The sequence below is a fragment of the Tamandua tetradactyla genome, chromosome 5 (assembly GCF_023851605.1).
Source record: "Tamandua tetradactyla isolate mTamTet1 chromosome 5, mTamTet1.pri, whole genome shotgun sequence".
Classification (NCBI taxonomy): Eukaryota; Metazoa; Chordata; class Mammalia; order Pilosa; family Myrmecophagidae; genus Tamandua; species Tamandua tetradactyla.
The window spans coordinates 173,280,643-173,299,193 of NC_135331.1; the positions used below are offsets into that span (position 1 = coordinate 173,280,643).

Genomic DNA, 18,551 nt, shown 5'->3' on the forward strand with positions numbered 1-18,551 from the left:
CTCAAAAGGTCATTCACATTTTAAAAAATGAATATCCCCAGTACTGCTGAGAATGTTATCAAATAAGTGAGGCCATCTCTGGAAACTTAGATACACATATTATTTTCACTACTTTGTGAAATTCAAAGTTATGTTCAACCCTTTTTAATTTTGAAAGAAACATTGTTTTGATAGTAGGCAATGGCAAATCTCAGGTGGAGTGATGTACTGGAAAACATCCTGGATTGGGACTTAAAGGATTGGGTTCTTACTTTCCAGTCTATTAACTGGCTTCCTGGACCTGTCCATATCATCAAACCTGCACAGATCACTTCCCCTCTCTGGAATCAGTTTTCACAATTTTCACACTGGTAAGATAAGTGTTGTTGGGCTTGAATTTCTGGGGTCACTTCGAGCTCAAATGGGCTGTGATTCTACAGCACTGCTCATTAGGGATCTATGGACATGGTTATCAACATGAGAAGAATTCTTAGAGCAGCATTACCAAAGGAACCAAATTAGAGGTTATTGCAGGTTTTTTTTTCTTTATTATATTTGAATTTATAGTTCATTCCTTCGTTTTGAGAATTAAGTAAGAATTTTATCTAAAGGGCCCATAATTAAGCACTGTCAGAATCCAGGTTAATTCTAAAACTTAACATGCTCTTATACTGACATTTGGGTTGCTTTCAACTAATTAGGCATGACAACATCACTGAGAAGAATTATGGTTATGGTAATACTATAATTTAATAATTAAAGTTACCCCATGGATCATAAATGAGCAGGAAAAATAAGGAAGAAATTTAATAGTTTTATTTCTCGTTGTTTGACCCCTTTGGAAATACTGCTGTATTACTTGAACAGCATTTGTTAATTAGCTCACCTATAAAGGAAGTAGGGAAGGAAGGAAAGAAGGGAGGAAAAAAAATAAAAGAAAGAAAATGAAGGAAGGAAGGAAGGAAGGAAGGAATGAAGAAAGGAAGGAAAGGGAAAAACCAAATAACCCTAAAGCTAAAAGTTAGCAACAAAATACAAATGATCGCTTTACCATGGGGAAAGCAATAAGGTAAGGATCTTAAGCATGAACGTCGATGCACAGAAAACCCATCATTTACAACAAAATCTGTGTGACAGTCATTTAATAATGACTCAACCTTTCAAGCCAAACCACACATTCTGATTTTAAGATTGAACATAGAAAAATACCTGCTAGAAGAGCTGGTACAAACAATAAAAACCTGATCCCAGTCTCCACCTCCAACATATCTTTCCCTATCCTCCTTATCCGTAGTGTATGTTATCTCTCTTTCACACTTTCCCATAGTCTATGATACTACATAATTCACTTACTTGTTATAATTATTTTTTATTGTCCACCAAGCCCCAATAGAATGCCCTAAGAACAGGGAATTTTATCTGTCTTGTTTACCAATTTATTTCCAGTCCTACAACAGCCCAGGACATAGCAGTCATTAGAACATTCATTGAACGTGTGGAGGGATGAAGTTTACATTGGATCATAATCTAGCCAGAATGGGTCTGGATTCTCAGCTAAAATCACTATGTAATGTACAACAAATGTATATCTTTACTGCACCAAGACAAACAAACATCAACAAGCCAGTAAAGTTTATCAAGTTCACATTGAGCTCTCTGTGATGAAAATCAATCATTAAATTTGGCAGTCTTCCATGATAAAAATGTCATTGTCATGCCCAGCACACACATATACTACTCATGAAAAATGGAAGAGCAGAGCGAATTATTTGAGCATGAAGATGGAGATAGAACATTTGGTGGTCGTAAATGTTGGCTCAGACAGCATTTTCATCGACTTGATTCTAACCGACTTGCAACTGCCATCCAGAATTTTCTTATTTAAAGGATAAGACCAATAACTTAGTGATCTATAGTATAGCAATGGGTTGTTTACTTAGGTTAAGTTGCACTGATAGAGATGTGATCATTCCAGTGTCAGCACACAAGAGATGATATTTGAGGGATCTTTACTTTCTCAAAAAAAAAAAGGACAGTTTGGTCAACATAGCTGGGCTCTAGTAGAGAGAAGGACATTAAACAGAAGAAAATTTACATAAATTAGAAAACCTGATATTCATCAAAATGCTACTATAAAATACAATACCTTCATTAAAATTTTTGCTAAAGTAATATATCTAAGGGTTAATGTATTAAATTTTCATTTTTGAATATTATTCCCCACCTTGTACTTTAATATGAGTGTCACATGCCAGTGTTCATGGTATTTCTTCACAATTTTAGGTCAGTTTTCATGCTCTACAAAATTTGTTATCATAAACCACATTGCATCTATTATAAATATGTATTACATTAGAAAAGCAATTCAACTGTAGTCCAGTTCACTTGTGAAGCTCAGCAGCTTTGCGTTATAAGTAAGATGAATTAATGGGACTATGCTTGAAAGATGTGTTACCTGGAACTGAAGTTACCTAGTTGTTTCTTATTGAACTTAGGCATCTGCAAAATGAAGGTTGAAAACCTGCTGTGAGGAGGACAGAAAAATTATTATAATCTTCATTCCTAAACTGAATGTGAATTTTTGCTCAGCAGAAACCTCTTGACTGCAAAAACTCTGAAATCATATCCTGCTGTTAAAAATACCTGTTGAGGTGGGGAAAGTCCAAACTTTCCATTTTTATTCAGGTCCAGTAAGTTTACTGCATACATTTACAACTTTAGGGAAAGGCTGCTTGCTTGCTTTTCAAAAGAGAAGCATCATGTAATCCTCTTTGGATGATAATGAAAAACATAGTGTGATTAGTGAAATAACTTATTTTTTGGTTAATAGGTAATATAGTTTTAGTTGTCTTTAAGATAGAAATAGTTACTCTTGAAAATAAAATTAAATATAAATACTTTGCTTTATAATACAGAAGATGGCCATTGAAATTTATTCCAGCACCCCCCCCCCACACACACCAAAATGGATTGGCTATCTTGGATGTTTGGGGAAGTTAGGTTTAGTTGCTGAACAAACTGCTATGGTAGCCCTTAAAATACACTGTCATCATTGCCTGCCTACTTGTCTGTATGCTTCTTAGAGTGAAAGTTCCTTGGCTGCAGGAGCCATGCCTCATGGAATGCTTGCTTTGTACATAGTTAAGAACTCCTGAGATTCTTTCGGATGCATGGGCTGCAACAGATCCAGTACCAGGTGCTATGTGGACACAGTAGGCCTATAATCCAAGTCTATTTCATCAAGCTGCATGCTGAAAGTCTTCATTATGTCAAGGCACAGTTGTGAATCCTACAACTCAAATGCAGATACTTGCCTTAAAATTGACAAGAATAGAGGTATTCATAACTGCCTGATAGATCTTTAACCTACCTACATGGAGAAACGTTATCATCTCAATAAAAGTGCCAATAGGATTGCCATGAATAATAGTGGAGAAGCAAAAATAAATTTCCATTATTCTTTACACATCCATAGAGGCAATAAAAGCATTTGGTAAGGCCGAGAGATTCACAAGCATGAAGAAATCATCTTTGATACATATGGAATTTGCGAACTCAGAGCCAAATCTATCCTTCAGCAGGATGAACTATATAATTTGAGGGGCCCAGTGCAGAAATAGTGATCCTTGTTAAAAAAGGTTATTAAGAATTTCCAGGTATTGCACCGAGCACAGGGTCCTGATTGCAGGTGATTTATGTATTCAACATATCTAACAAGATAAAGGCTTCAGGGGTAGCCCTGCCATTTAACGGGAAGCACTAAAGGTTTAAATGAATGATTGCTGCATGGTGAGACCTGCCAGTCATGTTAGTTCAGACACTTCCAAACATGGTGCGAAGCTCAGCCTGAGATGCTTCAAGATCTTGCAAGCAATTTAACAAGGGCCCACATGAAATTATTGAATGTTAAGAAAGCAGGGCTATATCAGTAGTACTCTTACTAGCATCCTAATGAATATACATTTTCTCTATTGGTTGGCGAAAAATGCTACCGACATCTAAAACATGCAATGTATTTTTTCATGCCTTTACATAGATTTTATTTCATCTGGCAGTTGACAGGAGAGGAAACGTTGATATAGAATATTTTACAGTGGTAACATGGAATTACGTAATTGGTCCTTTTTTTAAAAGTATGGATATAATCCTGGAATGAATAAACTCAGGCAGAATGAAATAAAATAATTCTACACATGACTTGGGATATTAAGCTGTAGAATTCTACATGGAAAGCAAACTATTAAAGGCAGGAATTCTACAATTTTTCCATGCCCTAATTAATTCCCAGATTCTTGGGAATTTAATTGCAGAATCACAAAAGATTCACAGATTAATCCTTCATTTAAAATACCTTATGCTTAGTTCAAATATAGTTAAGAGACTATTCTGGAAGCTACTCTTATTCAAGCTTCAGCTAGATATTGCTATGTAGCATGGTTTGCCAAACCCCAACCAAACCATCCTTGCCAATCCTAAATAACACATAGGACTTTATCTGAGACTCTACAAAGTTTCCAGCATTCTATGATTACTTTTCAGAAACCTACAACATCCTTATCGGTTCCTAGACCAGATAAGTCCTGAAACCCAGAGGGGATAGTCTTTCCAGAACATCAACTAGTACCATCCCTCTATCCCATATTACCACCAGCCCTGGGCCTTTCCAACATGAAAAAGTTAAAATGGGCATAGCCCAAATACCCCTAAAGATTGGGAGAAAGTTCAAAGGGGAAGGTAGAGTTATAACAGAGAAGATAGGATTTAATAAGTGACTATACTGCTGAATTATTATGTTGATATTTCTTTTAGACTCCAGTGTCTTGGAGCAGCTAGAAGGAAAAACCTAAAATTGTGGAACTGTAACCCATACCAAACTCTGAAATCTGTCTATAACTAATTGCTCAGTGTGCTTTGAAATTTATTGCTTTTTTGTATATATATCATTTTTCACAATAAAAATAAAATAAAATAAAAAATATTACTCTTATTGAATATTAATATACCAAGGTAGATCAAATGTGAAGTTCTAGTTCTAAAAAATAAACAAACTAAAGAAATCTAGTGGTTTGTTCATGTTAAATTTATAAATTAAATTAGAAAATATTAACATCTATATGATTCTGAGTCTTCCTATTTAAGAATATTGTGGGCGGGTTTAAAGTTGTCTTCAACAGATTTCTTCCTGGTTAAGCTTTGCCTTTTTCATTTCTAAGCTTATCTTTTTTGGGTGCGCTTGTAAATTGGATTTCTTTTGTATTCTAATTTTTTGAGTCATATGCTAGTTTACTAGTTTTTATTCTTTCTTAACTTAATGATTTGTTTTTAATACTATTAATTTTCCTCTGAGAACTGGTTTGTATATGTAATATATGTCATTTGCCATTATTTTCATTATTTCTCTTTTTAGGAATATTACAATTTTGGTTTGAATTTCAATTGCAAACCAAACCTTTGAACTTTCTTTAAACTTCCTGATGGAAGTTCCCTGATCTTTTTTCCAATTTTATTATTAGTTATTGTATTTGATATAACTGTATTTTTTCTATATTTACTGATTTTTCTTTATATGATTTTTTCTTTCTTTTTTTTTTGTTGTTGAAGAAGCAGCTTTTATTTTTACTTATCCAAATGGGAAAAATGCAACATGTCAGGGCTGATCAATGTTTATTGATATTCCTCTGGCAGTTGAAGTACAGAATTCAATATGTAGCCATCAGATCTACATTGGTGACTATATTGTTTCCATCCTCTATATCTTTACTTATAGAAGGCAGATCGAAAGGGCAGAGAGAAGTGAATTAAAGTCGCGAATACTGGCTTATACTCATATACTCTTTATGAAAGTTATTATTAGTGTTATCATTTATTCATGATTGCATAGCTTTATTATATTTTATACCCTTCAGCATTCATTATAAAGTACATCTTTTGTTTTAGATAATGCTTTTGACCCTAAATTTCACCTTTTCTGGTATTAAGCTCTTAACTTCTAATTTATTTAGGTTTGCATTTGCTTAGTACATATTCAGATTTTTATCCTTTCATTTCCAGATTTTTAAATACACTTGTTTAAGCTTTACCTTTATATTTAGCTTGGAATTGGGTTTTGCCCTGTAATCCAATCCAAAAATATCTTCTTTAAAGAAATAAATGTATTTCTTTCCATTTATTGATGAGAGATTTAGAGATATTCTGTCATAATAATTTAAGCTTTATGTTAACATCTTTGAAGAAGTAATTTATTATATTGTCTGTTTTCCTTAATATTTTTTGTGTAACTTTTAAAAATATTTAATAGGGTATGCATTTTGTTCTGATTTATAATGTTTATAACTTCATAGAGTAACCCTGATCTGCTATATCTTTAGAATATTTATCATTTCCCTACTATGAGTGATAGGAAAAGTAGCATATTATATTTCTTTTTGACCCCCAATCTTTACTACCTAATGTTGGACAATAACATGATATTTGTTGGTATCTTCTCTTATTATTAAATTTGCGTACATTTCTATTACTTGTTTTGTCATGTTTAAATGATATTCACTAATTCCTAGACATTGAAAATAAAGCAATAAGTAAACTTACTATATACACTGACTTCTTTCTGCTGTGCTCTCTTAATTCTTGTTAGTTATTTTAGTTCTGCATTGTGAGGTAATTATACATTTATGTTCTATTCTGTCATCCTAATCTCCATATTTATTTTAGATTTTTTTCTACATTTAAACACAGTTGATGCTTTACAATCAGTTTTCTTGAGGTAGTTTCCATAGTTACCTCTTGGTTGGATGGAGTTTGTCTCCTAGTAGTGTTAAGAAAGGCTTATGATGACAATATTCCCTGAGTTCCTATATGTTCAGAATGTTTGCTCTATCTTTACATCTGAAGGGCAATTTGGTTGGTCAGAAAACTCTTGGTACTCTTTCTTTCCCAACATGGTAGTGAATTTATATCTCCCAAAGATCCCATTTCATCACTGAATAATTTAACTGTTACTAGTTTTGGGTTGATATTTTATTTACATATTGCCAAAAATTGATCTACTCGAAACTTCTAGTACAACGGTAATATATGCATTGTCTCTTAGACATAAATCCCCTTAGATACTTCTCTTCTCTAGGATAAAAATAACAAGTCATTGAAGGGAGGCCAAAATGTCTCCAAAGTACCTTTTAGTAGACTCAGTGTTTTATTTATTCATTTAGCTCAAGCCATTGCATCTTCTGTGATTTCCTTGTGCATTCCTCACAGCACTCACTTAAAGCAATTTAGTTATCATTTTGGAGCTGGGAAGGACCACTGGGACCTTAAAATGCCTCAGGTTAGGACAAACAAAGTGAGGCTCAGGGAGTGGTGAAAAGATTTCCCCAAAGTTCTTCCACTTCCAAGAAGCTGAGTCAGACCTTGAACCCCAGTGACCCCCAGGCAAGGGTTCTTTCCATTTCACTGAGTCCTTCAAAACAAGATGATCAAAAGTGTTCCATTCCACTTAGAGGACCCAGTATATCCCGTTATATAAAAAATTAACCTAATGTCTGCTTGGCCATTATCATTGCATTCTACTTTCCAACCACAGAGCACCAGAGAACCTTCAGAGTCTGCTGCTCGTCTACATTCATTGTTAGTTCCTTAAAAATGAGAAATTCAGATAAATGCAGATTTACTTCTCCTACACCAAACTCTCTAAACCAGCATTTTGAAATCAAATTACACAGCTTATGCTTAAAACATAAGGGCCAGATTCTTTCTTCAAATACACCACCCACGCCCCAACAGCAGAATTTGGCCCTAAAAACCCATTAACAAATATTGTCATTAAACTAAAGAGCTAATTACTTTGGATCCAGACAAAATGAACAGAATCACAGGCCAACTACAGCTGGTAGTAATAATGGTAGACTAACCATATGCTACCCTGGAGATTTAAAGAACATGGACTTATCACCAATGTAACCAAACATGTAAAATTATCCGCTGAATAGGGCAAACAAAGATATGCAATTCTTTAGAGCACGATGGAATGATCTGATATGAGAAATAAAGAATCACTGCAAGGAATTAATTGTCAGAATTTGAAATTATCTTTGTTTAGTGAAGAGGAAAACTGAGAATTTCGTTCAGCTGTAACATTTCACAAATGAAGAACTTTATCTAAAAATCATTTGGATCTAATTGGAAGTGCTGTTCTCAAATTCAGATCATTATGAAAGCACAAGACATCAGAGCTTTGCTTTAAGGCTATTTTAAATGGGATTTGCAGGACTCTCATATAAAAACGAAATTTTCAGATAGCTGAATATTTTCCTGGCCCTTTAAAAATATTTGAAAAATTACACTAATAATACATAATTTAGAAAGATTATTTTAAAATCCGGGGAAGCAATAAAAATTAGCCATAATTTCACCAATAGAAGATAACCACTGATAATATTTTGATATATATCCTTTCAACTTTCTTCCTTTGTATCTGTAGCTTTCTTTTTTAACAAACTGCAACCACATCATGATATAGTTTTGTAACGTATTTTCATTTACAGTATGTTATGAGCATCTCTCCACATCAATAATTACATTATAACCATATAAATTTTAATGTCTCCCCAATTTCTCAAATTGAAAATAATAAGCACCTACCAATCTTTTTGGATAACTCACAACTAACATTATTGTACTGTTTTCTAATAACACTCATGCTCCAAGAGCTTCTTACATATTTAAATCTCCTTTCTGCTATACTCAATGGTCCCAGATGCTCCGCTGTTCTAATGCTGTATTTCAGTTTTCGCTCTCATCCTCCTCAATATCAAATTTCCAGATGAAGCTGACCAAGCCTGAAATAAACTTCATTTTCCTGTTTTCATATCTAGATTAACGACATGAAAGATTATCTCCTGACAATGAAAATAATAATTTTAAATTCAGTTATACTTATAAGTACTCAGGTGTTTTCTCCACTTCAGTCTTCCCTGTGAAGGAGAATTTTGTCTGCCCTTCCTTATTCAAGGAATCACTTGTTTAGTTTTGTGGTGGTTGTTGTTGTTAATACGTCAGCCCTGATCAGATTATTATTTACTGCTGTCTGCGTTAAACAGACGTTTTAGGACATGTTTGGAAAGAGAAAATAATATAATTATTCATGAGGAAACAGACCAGAAGATCTCAACCGTCCATTTCTGCTCTAAAACTTTACCCTTCTATGATTCTATAAAGTTTCTGTAATTTATTTCTTTGTTGCATATTTTACTTCCTTGTTCTGCTTAGGTTCCCTAAAACTACACTGTAGGTTTTCTTCAGGGAACCGCAATTTAAGAACACAGTCTGATAAACACATCAATGATAATGAACGTGACTCACTTGAGGACACAATTCCATTCTCTCTCCACCTGCTCCTCTGCAAGTAAAAGGAAGCAAAAAGAAAAAGAGGAGGGAAAGAGTAATTTTCATGTTTTTCTGAAAATCAACTATCACAGATTTGCATTAAAAGCTATCAAGCCTTATTTGAGGATTTTTAGCTAACCATAAATTGGCTAAATCCCACAAGTTTTAGGATCTTATGATCCAATGTGTGTTCAGAATACCTGCTTTGGACCTTTATATGTAAGTAGCAGTTTGGCTGGTCAATCTCACTATTGAGAACAAATCGGAAAACAGATGCATGTAAGAATTTATTATTATAAATAATCCAGTTCTATAAATCTTTAATCTTGAGTATTGAAAAAGTGCTGTCTTATTTTATACATTAGACTATATTCAATTTCCTACGTGTAATATTAACAGTTAATGTATGTGACTAATCGTTACTACAGGGATACACTTCTTTTTTATTAACAATTTATTTTTGCTTTGGAGAAATTCTATACGGTATAAACAAGGGCATATATAGACAGATACAGGGAGAAGGAAATATCTATTAGCCTGAAATTTAATCAAAGCATTTTGATTAAAACCTTCACTCTTCATTATAAAAATAATATCATATTGAACTTTAAGGAACCATCACAATTTAATATCTGAATGTATCCTACTAATCACTTTTTTACTAGAATATGAAAACCCTTTTATAAACTTAAAATTGCTAATAATAAAATGAAGTTGCTAAATGAAATACAGGAAGCGGAAGTAAACACATAAAGTGAATATTCCCTAAATGCACACATAACTTGTCATAAATATATCACAAATTTGTAAGTTCTTATCTGCAAAGGAAAAGGGTAACTGAGAATGTATGAAGTAGATCTGTTATTTAGAAATCTAAGCCTGAGTGTTCAAAATAAAAAAAAAACAATACAGCCCTCAAAAATGTAGAAATGTTGAGCTAACCCAGTGATAACAAATCGTTCTCATCTTCTAGACATTTCTTAGAATTATATCCAATAACCCTAAACATTTGATAAATTAAAACATACAGAATAACAACTAATGACAGCAACAGCAGGACTCTCGCCCTAAAAGAGAGAGAGGTATGTCTGGGATTAGCTCATCATACTGAGCTCTGAAAAGGAGTATCAAACAGGATTAATAATTAAATATGGGTCAAATAGGCAATTCTATTTTAGCTCCTCTATGCTAAAAATCAGGCCTTCCTTATGTATTGTGATTACAGAAAACAAATAGCATAAAACATTGTTTAATATAAAGCTTGAAAATTCTAAGTGTATCCTTTTGAAGGTCAATTTCAGTATTTCCCAAGACCCATTTATATCAGAATCACTTGGGGAGAGTAATTGTAAGCATGCAGATTCCTGGACCATAGCCCAAACCTAGTGAATCCAAGTATCTGGAAATAGTCCTAGAAATCAGCATTTTTCAGGGCCCTCCTTTCCCCCACTCCTCAAGGTGACTTTTATATATTTTAAAATTTGAGAATCACTGTATGTCATACATTTTTGGAGTAAAACTGATGATTAGATATCAAGAGTACCCCATTCTTATATATATATATTTATAAGACTGATAATTTTTAAACCTTTTGTTTGATTTATTTCTCTCTCTCTCTCTCTCTTTGCTGTGGCACTGCACATATGTGACTATTCTCCTTGCATTTAATAAATGTTCTTACTTTTGAATACTTGATAAACATATATTCAATATTCACTTTGGATGCATTTAAGAATAACACAAGACTGTGAGTTACTATGAAAATGTACTTACCTTGAAATCCTTATGCTCATTCAGAAAGTTCTGAATACATATGATGGAAATTTTCAAGAAGAATATATGTACTAGATACTCTCCCTAATTTCCAAGGGTTTCAAGGCTTGCTAAGGATACTTCCTGAGGTGGCCACCAGAAATGACGCTGAGAAGGGACGACATCTATGCTGAAGCCATCTCTAAACAGAACAGAAAAACAACGGTTGGTCACCTGAAATTCACAGAGAATCTGCTGTGGAGAAGGTTATTTTCAGTAAACTAGCAGTGTTGCTAAATTTAAACTTGGCCTGGGTTTGTTGTTCCCTGATTTAGCATGGTTGTCATTTAAAATTTCATGTCATTGTGAAGTCAGAATTGCATGATGATGCTGCCTGCAGAGGATTCTGGTTGAATTCATATTGCTTTAATTGGCTATTTTTTCTAAACATTGCATCAAGTGGTATAATTACTAATTTTATTTTTGATATGCAGGTGCTACATTTTGGTGCTGAATTTCTTTCTAAGTCAAGGTTGATGAGGTCTCTTGGAAATATATCTTTACACGAAACTCTATCATACACTGAAAAAGATAAAATGTGGTATTTTCACTAAATCCCCATGAAATCATCTGGTTTTTGCTATATTTTCTTTCACTTCAGTAATGCTTGCCAAGATAATTAGATGTAAACAAGAATAATACCCTATCTAGTCAATATGTGTTGCCTACTCAGGGAAACCAAAATTCTAGCATCTTTGCTGAATGCATTAAGCAGATGTTGGTAGTGGCTAATGGTAAAAGGGGATAAAACATCTATTTTTAAATTGGCAATCAATCATACAAGTATTCTCCTAAAGAGGAGAGAAAACAAAATCTACATAGATACAAGCTCAAGGATAAAATGACAGGGGTATAATACACACGTAACACAGAGCATACAACTAATAATAGTTCTCCAAAAAGATCCTAATCCCTGATTACCCAAAAACTATTTCCCACTTTTTTCTTTCTTGCTATGTCTCATAAGTAGGGGAGAGAAAATCAAATAAAAATTTCACTTCTCCAGCCTCTCTTGCTGCTAAGAATGTTCATATGACCCCCTTCTGATCCATAAGCTCTAAAAAGTTTACTGAGTGAGAAATCCAGGCAAAATTTTGCTCAACTGATAAACAGAAAGATATGTTCTCTTTTTTCTCCCAATTTGTCAGCCTTGAATGAGGATGTGATACTTGGAGATAGAGCAGCCATTTTGTCACCATGATGCAAGACATATGTGAAAGTCTAGAGAAAGTAAAAGGCCCTGTCATTGATGAGCAGCTGACCCAATACCACTAACTGCTCCCCTGGAATTCTATTTGTTTAAACCATTCAGAGTTGGGTTTTTGTTGCCCACTAACCACAGCATTGCTGACTGACAAGTGCTCAAAAAGCTTTCGTTAAAAATTAGGTGCTGCTGCAATGACTGGAGTGGTATTTAGCTTTTAATTCCATAAAGTGTAATCTACAACGGAAAGGAAATTCTTACTCTGACAGAGCTTGGAATTTGCCCTCCCTCCACTTCTAGAAAAGCTGTGCACGTGCAGAAAAAATGAGGCATGAGATGCTAGTAACTAACATAAACAAACCAAAAAAACCCAGGAAAAAAACAAAAGGTAAGCCTAGTTCAGGATAGCTTTGGAAGGAGAGGGTTCAGCTAAGGTCAGGTGAAAAGTAGGCTCTTATTATCTTCTTAGTGTGAAAACCATCACAGCCTTCAAAATCTCAGTGGGAGAGTTTGAAGGTTCACCTTAAAATTCATTCTCATTATCTTAATAAGTTCTGTGGATTCTTTCTTTAAAATATTTTTCAGAACCATCACTTCATTGTCTTCCTTTTGTCAACATATCTTACTCAGCCACAGGCACAGATTTCAATATCTCTTTCCCAGACTACCGCCATAGGTTTGTTAACAGATTTTCTTTTCTCTTAAAACATTGCAGTATGTCCCACAATTGTCTTATGATTTCACTTCTTAAAACATTGCTTTCATCGGATTCCTCTTCTGTTCAAGGCACAAGTACTCCCATTAGTCTTTTGGGTTCCCTGCGAGGTCCTTAACTTGACATTTATATCTCCCCCTAATATGGACCCTTCTAGATTTCCTGTTCTTTCCTAACACTCTATGTGGTTTTGTGGGTGGATTTATCCTTACTCCAGATTAGTTTTAGATAATCCGTGTATCTCAATCCCTACCTATAATGATAGGGATGAAAATATGACTTTAGGAGGCAAATCAGTCTCCATGCTGGGGTTCTGGTTGCCCTATTTTTATGTAAGAAAACTGTTTCTCTTGACAGACATGAGAATGTAAACATGCGCCTCTGGGGCCGCTGTTAGCCATCTTGGGGTCACGAGAGGGAAATTCACCCAAAATTAAGTCAACACCAAGGACACAGAGCTGGAAAAAAGTATGAAGAAGAATTGGTTTCTGAGCATGTTGTTTCATCCCTGGATAGAATCTTGTTTGAAGGCAGAATACGCTGAGCTTTTCAGTTATATGTGAGTCTATATATTCCGGTTTATGATTAAGACAGTTTATGTTGGTATTCCTGTTGTTTGCAACTAAAAAGGCTATTTTCGATCTATTTATATTTTTATCAGGTGACTACCATTCCATTCATTTACTCTCAATCTTATCCAGATTCTATGTTCTTTTTGTGATCCAGCCCTCCTTCCCCATGAAACCTTTCTAGGCTCTTCTAGTTCATAATTAGAGAAGCCTATTCTAAACCACTTAGCATATCCATTGTATATACTAACAAGAGAGTTCATCAAAGACTATGATGCCAACCTTTGATGATGACTCTCAAATCTGGTCTCCAGGTTAAACTTTTTTCTTCAGCTGTTGTTATGAACTGAGTAGTTGTCATCCCTCAACTTGGATTCTCAGGGTGAACTTGTCCATAGCTGAATTAATAAAAACCTTCCCCTCAAACACAGCCTTCCTCTGTGTTCTCTATCTTAGTAAATAACATCATCAGCCATCAGTTGGATAAACCAAAAATCACGGTCTCATCTTTGGCTCTTCTCCTCCAGCCTCTGTATCTGGTCATCAAATTTGTTTGATTTTAATTTCATAAAACTATTTTGAAATTCGAAATCTGAAAACTCTACTCTCTGTATCTTCCTTGGTCTCCTCCATCCTCCTCCCCATGATTGCTTCCCCCACCTCTGCCACTACCTTTCCACCCTTGTCTGCTGTGAAGAATACTGCATGGTTTCTTTCTGGCTCCATATATTTTGTTCACCTCCAATACATTTTTTCTCTTTGCATCTAAAGTGGTCATTTAAAATTATACAATTGATCTTATCAATTCCTTGTTTAAGTACCTTCAATGCCTTCCCATTGGTCTTAGAATAAATACTAAAATCTTATTGTGCCCTACAAGGCCTCATATTTTCCAATCTCCATCTAACTTTTCAGCTTTCTCTCCCTAGAGGGCAGTAACCATTTCCATTTGGCTCATGTTTTGATACCCAGAATTCAGCAGAGGGCTTGACACATAGTAGATGCTCAGTAAATATTTGTTGAGTGAATGAACAAATTACCTTATGATTACCATGAACTGCCTTGTATTATTAATTATTCTTTCTATGTTTTTTCTGAATTACTTACTAGTATATTGAAGTCAAAGTTGTAGCTTATATTCTATTGTACTGTATCCTACAGCAGAGCGCCATGCAAGTGGTAAAGATTCAGAAGGCTTTTGATTATACTGATACTGGTAATTCTATTTTGATTCCTTTGACAAGGTTGAGGCTCACTCTTCCTCACAATGGCTAGATTATCACATTTCTATAAGATCAAAAATGAACAAGAGGGAAATATATTCTGATTCTGCCAAAAATGGAAGTTAAATAGGAAACTTTTCTGATCTCACGTCTACAGAATTTGCATAGATTAACTATAAAGTAGCTGTTACTCTGCATAGCATAGAGAACCCACGGATGAGCCCTGAGCTATGGTGAAAAACAGTTGAACATGAAGTTTGTTATTTTTGCTGTCATATTTTCAAATATTTTATATTTCTCTTCAGAAATCTTTTATCTTTAAAGATTGTAAGCACGGAATCAATATTTTTAATAACTAATAGCTAAAGTTTTTTTGAACAGAGACTGATTATCTTGGGAAATAGCTTCCCCAAATGAAAATTAATTCCTACTTATTGGGCATTTACTTGAAAAGAACAGAAGGAGCTTCAGAGATTCAAAGGCAGGTATGAAATATTAGCCCATACTATACTGATATCACACAAAATAACAGATTTCCTAGAGCCTAAAATTAAGAACATGCACTGGAGACCTAAAAGCAATTATCCAATGAGGCCATGAGTATATTTTTCTAAACAGGAAGGACACAAAGACACATGTTTCTTGGAGCTTTACCTGTGTGTTAGATGTGGCCAGGTAATAGTCTCCAAACTGAAGAATAGTAGATAGAGTTAGAATTGAAGGGACCCAGAAGGAAGAGAGGCCAGGAAATATAAGAATGGACAAGACACATTTTGTTTCTGAATAAAATTCCTGAGCAGGTTTAAATTTCTCTTTCTTAAAAACCAGCTGAAGTTTGCCTAAGGTATATTTATTGAAAAGGTAATTGCCTTTGGGCTTCTATAGTCCTGTTGTCCCATTATAAATAGCTTCTAGTTTTCTCAGGGTATTGAATCTGTTAGGGAGTTAGTAAAATTAAAAATAAAAAAAGTAAAGAAAGAAAGAATAAAAGTAACTCTCCTGTATGAAATGCATTTTGAAAATGAAATGGTTACAAATAGTTATCTGAAAAACCAGAAAGAAGGTTATATTGCACTTTTTTCCATAGGATATGGAAAGATATTTTAAGAAACAAGTATTGCATAATTGAATATTTAATATTCAACTGCTTTTCAAGCAAAATAAGAAACTCCACCTGGGCATTAGTCATGATTCCATTTCTCCTGTAACTTCCACTCCAAGGGGCAGGTTGAAACTTCACTGCTTATTTTGCTTCTCTTTGTATAAATAAAAAATGAGCTTAACTGTATGAGGGAAGAACAGATTCTCATGCTCTGTCTCTTTATGCATGCTTCTTTCCTGAATGAGGACAAAAACTGATTTTCACATATGACTTTACTTGCTAACATTTATAGCTTTATTTATTAATTTCTGGATCTATTGGCAGGATTAATTTTGTCCTGTTACATGATAATTGATACAAAGTCTTTAATTATTATACCAAATTTTGTATTTCTTTAAAAATTAATTATTTGACGAAGAGTATGAGATTGGCTATTTGCACATACTTCATATAAGTTTTTCTCTTAAGAGTGGCATAAGAATGTAGAAAGTTTTATTCATCTTCTTTTAGCTCAAAGATTTACAACACCTTGCAACATACTCTATTAATACAAAGTAACACTGTCATAATTTTGAAAATGACTGAAGAGAGCAACAGGAATTATTATCTGATAAGAGCTAAACATGTGAAAACTATACAAAATATATCTTTGATTACCCCTAGATGATCAGTCTTAAGTAATTTTCTCAATAAGTAACTGACTGAAGATTTTGGGAACTTCCAACACTGCATTAAGGAGATCTGGAAATAATGTCATGAAAAGAGATGGACTGGAATGTGATTACAGAAGTAAAAATTACATCATTACTGGTCTCAAAGAAAAATAAGACTATGCACAGAGAGTGATTAGATGAGAGCAATGGTTTAAAAAAAATTAACTGGATCCATCCACCCTCAAAACAATTCTTAACCCAACAGAACCCTAGAGTTCTGTGGAACATGGTTTGAATTCCACTAGCCTTGAGAATGAAGAAGGGGAAATCCAGGAGTCAAAAGGTGCCAGTGTTATGAGGAGATACTACATCTTCCACTAAGTCAATTGATTACTCAAATGTCCCCTAGGTCTGGAGAATGAAGCCCTCAGCCATTCACATTCATGAAGTCAGCTCCCCCAGTGGCTGCCAGGCCAGCAGGAGATGCTCTGCGTGGTGGAGAAAAGGGTGCCAAGGTTTGGACACAGGAGTCCCCGTTCAAAAGACCTCCTGATGCAGGAAGTTCAGGCTCTCCTGAGTCTGGCCAGATGAGATTACCTCCTTGAGTCTGATAATACAGAAATTTATACCCTGAATGGGATGGGGGTAAATTCCACAAGGGCAGACCCATTATGGGGTTCATAATGGACCGCCACCTGGTTTGCTCTTTCCAACACAATGATCTTCTTTACTTTGTAGTTCTGCTGTGGGCATTTTTCAAACTCTTTCAAAAAAAAAAGAAAAGGTCATTAAAACCCCACTATTCCTGAATTTCTCTTTTCTTTGCACCATAGTGACAATTATTATAAAGCATATACAAATCACATGAAGTCAGATCCACTCATTGATGTAGACACTCAAATCACTCATCCAATTAGGTAAATAAGTCCTCTTTGAAGAGTTGTCATAAATGGAAACATTTATAATTTTTCATATTACAGGTATATGTGACTACATATAGCTCTATTTAAAACGTAAAGAATATCTTTATATGTATTTATTCTTCACTCCCTACTATTATAAAGTGTATTTGTTTATTTGCATTTGATTAATAACAGTTGAATTTTTTTCCGTGCCTTTTCTCCAGGGAGGAGTCTATTGAGGATAGAGATGGTGCTTTCAAGATCCCTCTGCTGGTGACAGTAGGTTTGACTGACAGCGGAGGCTCACTGCATGATGATAAGCACCACACACACACACATACACACACACACGTACGCATGAGTGCAAAAGAGAAAGATGCTTCTAGCCTTTATCTGCTATCATTTTCATTTATTTTTTGGCACCAGCAAGACAAGATTTGCATTACTTCTGAGCATAGGCATGATGCATTTAGATATGCTTCTCCATCTTTCCGTAAGAGAAAACATACGCCATCTAACAATCAGTACTGCAATTTTATGCTGAATTGAAATATTTGAGACTTTGAAGGGCTCAACAGATACACACACACACACACACACACACACACACGACAGTTATCAAAGGGCAAGAAAACGTTGATCCCACTCTTCAATATTGCTGACTCTGCATCATGTTATCCGTGCTGCTTTCTCAGAACATTTATCAGAAAGTCAGTTGCACACATTTTGTATGATGACTTTAAAGATGGGTCTACATATGCTAAAATGATAATGATTTAAGATACCTTCTTGACGTATATCAAATGAACAATATAAGTGTGTTTAAAAAACACTTCACAACAACAAAAGACTAACTTGTTTTTGGTGAAAGACAGGGAGGTTGAATATGCTGGGAAGCACAGGAAATCCATGTATTTCTTTTATTGACCCCACAGCGTCACTGTTTTCCTCAAATCTATTTGACAGAAAAAGTGTAAGATGCATGATTCCTTCATTAATGTTATTATCATG

The 18,551-nt window shown here is 34.5% G+C and overlaps 1 protein-coding gene across 13 annotated transcripts in view; it reads right to left on the reverse strand.

Moving 5' to 3' along the window:
* The window catches only part of HS3ST5 (heparan sulfate-glucosamine 3-sulfotransferase 5), a 229,267-nt gene that overhangs the window by 180,273 nt on the left and 30,443 nt on the right, over nt 1–18,551 (reverse strand). For 4 of the 13 annotated variants that reach the window (XR_013176366.1, XR_013176370.1, XR_013176371.1 and 1 more), the window contains exons 1-2: nt 11,134–11,463; nt 9,337–9,373 (exon numbers count right to left, since the gene is read on the reverse strand). The gene's annotated coding sequence lies outside the window, so the exon portion shown is untranslated. Of the gene's footprint in view, nt 1–6,567; nt 7,436–7,459; nt 7,611–8,295; nt 8,846–9,336; nt 9,374–11,133; nt 11,464–18,551 lie in introns of those variants that run through there. The other 9 variants (XR_013176367.1, XM_077162702.1, XR_013176372.1 and 6 more) reach the window with 7 other exon arrangements.